The 4,876-nt window shown below is 31.5% G+C and overlaps 1 long non-coding RNA gene across 2 annotated transcripts; it reads left to right on the top strand.

Annotated features, from left to right (window-relative positions):
- Positions 1–329: 329 nt before the first annotated feature.
- LOC107944625 (uncharacterized) lies at positions 330–2,811 on the top strand. 2 transcript variants are annotated; one of them, XR_005919849.1, is made up of 5 exons: positions 330–483; positions 567–670; positions 846–964; positions 2,381–2,489; positions 2,580–2,811. It is a non-coding gene; the product is annotated as an uncharacterized lncRNA (long non-coding RNA). The 2 variants fall into 2 exon arrangements; XR_005919850.1 differs by lacking the exons at positions 2,381–2,489; positions 2,580–2,811 and adding an exon at positions 2,178–2,240 and having other exon boundaries at positions 335–483.
- The last annotated feature ends 2,065 nt before the right edge of the window (positions 2,812–4,876 follow it).

Genomic DNA, 4,876 nt, shown 5'->3' with positions numbered 1-4,876 from the left:
GCAGTTCTGTCCTCATTTCTTCAGCTTTCATAACAAATCCTCAACATTGTCTTCATCGGAGGCCGATTTTTTTTCTCCTTTATTTTTTTTTGGTTTGGGTTTTGTTTGAATGCAAGCTTTTGTTCCATGGATTTGTTATCTCAATCGGCTGACACTTCATCAACGCTCTCTTTAGGGTTAGTTTCATCTTCGCCGCAATCTCACCTTACCGAGATCCCTGATGACTCTATTAGTCTCGAGGTGGACGGAAGGGACCGACTCAGATTTTGCACTCGCCAAACTCTGAACGCAACTCAGATTTTTATCAGGACCGACTCAGTTTAATCATCAATCACGCTAGAAAGGTAAGAGAGTAATGAAGGATCGATCATCGCCAAAGTCAACGAACCGCTCAAAATAATGGCTGGAAACTTAGGATGCGTCGTCGTATCCGTTGATGGCAACGAAGGAAGCATGGACGCCTTACGATGGGCGCTCGATAATGTTAAGCTCCGACTATTCACGGCATGATTGATTTTTCTTATTTCTGATATGTGCGAATTTATTTTTTCTTTTTTGAAATTCAGCCCATCTAGAAGTTCCTGCATTCACGGCAGCTATCGAGGCGCATCAGAAGAGAATCACTGATGCGATCTTGAACCATGCTCTTCAGATTTGCGCTGAAAAGAAGGTCAATTATTATTATTATTTATTTTTCCAAGTTATTGTTAATTAAGGTATATAGGCAAATATTCTTTGGAGGTTTGACCTTAAGTGATTAATTAATTTGATTAAATTCATCGTTTTTGTTAGTATTTAACTTGCTGAGGAAAATGAATTAAGAGTTTGGAATATTTCTAACTCAGGCAAACGTGAAAACTCAAGTTGTGATTGGGGATCCAAAGGAAAAAATTTGTGAAGTAATTGAAAATGTGCATGCTGATTTGCTTGTGATGGGTTCCCGAGCTTTTGGCCCTATTAAAAGGTATTTTCCTCATTGCAATGTAACATTCCTTGAATCGAGACTGGTTGAATTGTTTCATTAGACCATTTGTGTTATAGTTTTATTCATGTTGATTGAGTTCGTTTTCATGGAATTTGGTTATATCTCTGCATCACATGAATTGCCTATGCATTTAATTTAGTATTTCACATTGTTGTTAAGATGTTTAACCTTGTGAATCCTGATCATTGATCAAGGCATCATAAAAAGAGAGCTGATCAAGCATGATAATAATGGACTAAATGAAGCCTTAGTGAAGAAGTTAGCATATAGGCTAAGCTTATCAATTGTAACAACTTCTAATTGAAATGTGAAATGAAAATTTATATTACTGGATTGGGGAATTTGTTCTTTTTAGTAAAGCATTCTAATATATGTCTTTTGAAGCATTGTTACATGTGTGCTCAGAAGTTTTTAACATGAATAAACATTTGTTTATATGTCTGCATTCTGGTTCTGGACATGCAAAGCCTTTTGTTTAGATGATTTTCCTGCTTCAACTATGGTGTTTCGACTCCAGCTTCTTTTTGTCTTTTCTTTGGATGGACCAACTCCGCCTTCTGTTGTTGGATGCCTCCCTTAAATTAGTTAATAGCATTGATATTACTTGCATCAATACAGTTGGTAGGACATAGGACTACTATTATAACTTGCCTTCCAGTGGACCATCCATTCATTTCAAATATGATGTTCATATCTGCTGCTGTTTGCTCCGAATGTTGTAGCTAAAGATAAAAAATTGGCATTACCTAAGGAGAGGTGATCGGTGTCTCTGGTAGCATTTCTCATTGCTTAAAATCATAAAATTAATAACACAGTAGACCATGTTGAGAAAGGTGATGAAGCCGATTGTTTTTCATTGTAGCACATATATTTGAGTTATATATGTATATAGTTTAGTTGCTAATTTCATGCTGTTCAATTATTGGCATTGCCATAATTTTTTTATAGTATCAAGCACTAAAAAGATTTTCATATAAAGCTGGCAATGGGAAGGATCATATTTGCTCTGAATTATTTTCTTGTACAAAGTTGTAGTTTCCTATTTTGCATTCAGAAAGCTCAAACATGACTTAAAACTTATATATATATATATATATATTCTCTTGTTCAGATTAAATTTGTATACTAAGGAGTGTGATACTGATATATTACTTATGAACTGGTTTGGGCTATTTCATGGTTCTTTATGCAGAATGTTGTGGTTGATCAAGCACTTGGGCCTGGAAAAAGAGTTACCGTTGCAATGGGAACTAACCAAGACTTGGATTATGGTAATAAAATTGTTCTTATACTATTTCATGTTTCATGTTTCATTGTCATGTAATTGTTTTTCTGAATTGTTTTTCTGAATTTAGCTTTTAATTTCTTCTGCTGAATGCTTGCTTTATATTGTAGTTGAACTAAGATCTTGAGGCAGTACTGCAACTTGTCAACAAATATGCCTTCTGGTTTTTGGTGCTTTAGAGGAAACTTGTGCTCTTGGCAATTTAGCCTTCCTGGAGAGGTAAATTACTTTTGATTCATTGTGATTTTTAAGCAACCTTACCTCATGGCCTTCTATTTCCTGATTTATCAATGCATCATATTAATTCAGAATTGGCAGAGATTGCTTTTTCCCTTAACTTGTGGAATGGACACATGAAGTTGGAGGTTATTTTCAATGGCAACTTTGGACAGTATTCGTTTTCCTGCTAGATTGGTGAGCTATTTTGTTTGAAGTGAAGAATTGGTTTCATGGAAGGCCAATTGGAGTTGAGAGCAGGGTGAAAGAGATATTGTATTGGCTTGAATTTCTTCTATTGAATGCTTGCTTTATATTTTTAGTTGGAGATATTGAGGCAGTACTTCTGTTTAATTCAGAATTGTTGTAAATTCAATCGAGTTCTTGATGATAATTCGATATGGTTATGTTTTTTTTTTTTTTTTAGAGTTCAATTCTTACTCACTTATTAAATTTTATTAGTTATAATTATTTTAAATTTTATTAAATCATATATTTTAATTAAAATATATTTAATATTAATTATTTCAAATTATCTTTTATAGTATCATATATTATGATTTGAGTAAATTCATATAAGAATATTAATTATTAAGAATTTTATTAAATTATATATTTTAATTAAAATATATTTAATAATAATTATGTTTAAATATGATTAAAATATTTATTATTGATAATAATAATCTTATTAAAATTTAAATAACAATAATAATAATCATTTACCAAAACAAATTTATGCTAAGGGTATTCTAGTCATTTTAGTTTTTTCCACTATGCTATTACACCTCTATTCCATTCAACCAAACACAAGATTACTATTACGCCTCTATTCCATTACATTCAACCAAACAGTTGATTTGCTATTACACCTCTAATCCAATACACCTCTAATCCAATACACCTCTAATCTAATACAGCGAACCAAACGCACCCTAAGTACCTAAACTTTACACTTTTTTCTAATTTGTTACCTAACCTTTTTTTTTGCCCAATTTAGTACCTGAACTTGACACTTTTTCCTAATTTGGTACTTAAACTTTTTTGGGCTCAATTTGGTACTGAACTTGGCTTTTTGTCTTCTTAATTTGGTACCTAAGCTTTTTTTAGGTTCAATTTGGTACCTAAATTTATTAAATGTTATACAAATTACGCAAAATACTAACGGTGTTAAAATTTTTTTTTGTGCAACAGTAATATTGTCAGTATTAGAGGAAATTCATGTTAAAAAAAATAAGTATTGAGCTATGATTAACGAATTAATATTAAATAAGAAAAAAATAAAACCTCAAATTAAAAGAAATTCATTATTTTCAATTAATAAAATAATTAAATAAATAAATAAAACTAAAAGTAATTGAACATATAAAATACAAAAAAATATGATATCATCTGTCACATGTCGGGCATATATTGATTATTTTTGCTACCTTATAAAAAAATAACATTTTTAGTATATTGGAGTAGTTTGTAAAACATTTGACAAGTACCAAATCGAAAAAAAAAGATTAGGTACCAAATTAGAAAAAAAGTGTCAAGTTCAGGTATTAAATGTTATATTAAGCTTTTTTTTAAAAAATTTGTTGTGTTGATATTATATTCACTTAAGACATAATTTGTTATGAGTTTGATTTTTTTTTTCCAATTTGGTACATGTATTTAGAGGTGCTCATGGGTCGGGTCGGGCCGGGCCCAGAAAAATTTTCGGCCTGAGTCCTAGGCCCGGGCCCGGCCCGGCCTGAAATATGGGCCTAGAATTTTGTCCAGGCCCAGCTCGGGAAAAATTCATAAGCCCGGGCCCAGCCCAGCCCGTTTTTTAAATAAATACCAAAAATTTATTTTAAAAATTAAAACAAAAATTAAAAAAGTATTTTAAAAATATTTTAAAATTAAAAAAGTATTTTTTAAAAAATTAAAATTTTAAAAATTTTAAAAAAGTATTTTAAAAGTATTTTAAAAATAAAAAATAAAAAATTTATTATATTCGGGCCGGGCCCGGGCCAAAAAAGTGGTGCCCGAGGCCCGGCCCGTTTTTTAATCGGGCCTCATTTTTTTTGCCCAAACCCATATTTCAGGCCTATATTTTTACCCAAACCCTCCCATATTTCGGCCGGGCCGGGCTGGGCCGCCCGGCCCATGAGCACCTCTACATGTATTTGATAAAAGTTATATATTTTGGTTTCTAACGGTAACAATGTTTACTTTTCAGTGTATAATTCGAGTTTTAAAGTTGATTAGATGGAAATACATAATTAGCTAATAATATTAGCAATAATTAACTTTCAATAAATCAACCTTATAACTAAAATTAAATCGCATCTATCATATTGTATATTACAAATTAAAGATAAAATTAAACAAATTCACAATTAACACTAATTTTATTCTGT

This window comes from Gossypium hirsutum, chromosome D10 (genome assembly GCF_007990345.1).
Source record: "Gossypium hirsutum isolate 1008001.06 chromosome D10, Gossypium_hirsutum_v2.1, whole genome shotgun sequence".
NCBI lineage: Eukaryota > Viridiplantae > Streptophyta > Magnoliopsida > Malvales > Malvaceae > Gossypium > Gossypium hirsutum.
Note: the sequence above shows the minus strand (reverse complement) of the source record. Positions and strands in the feature narration are given on the sequence as shown.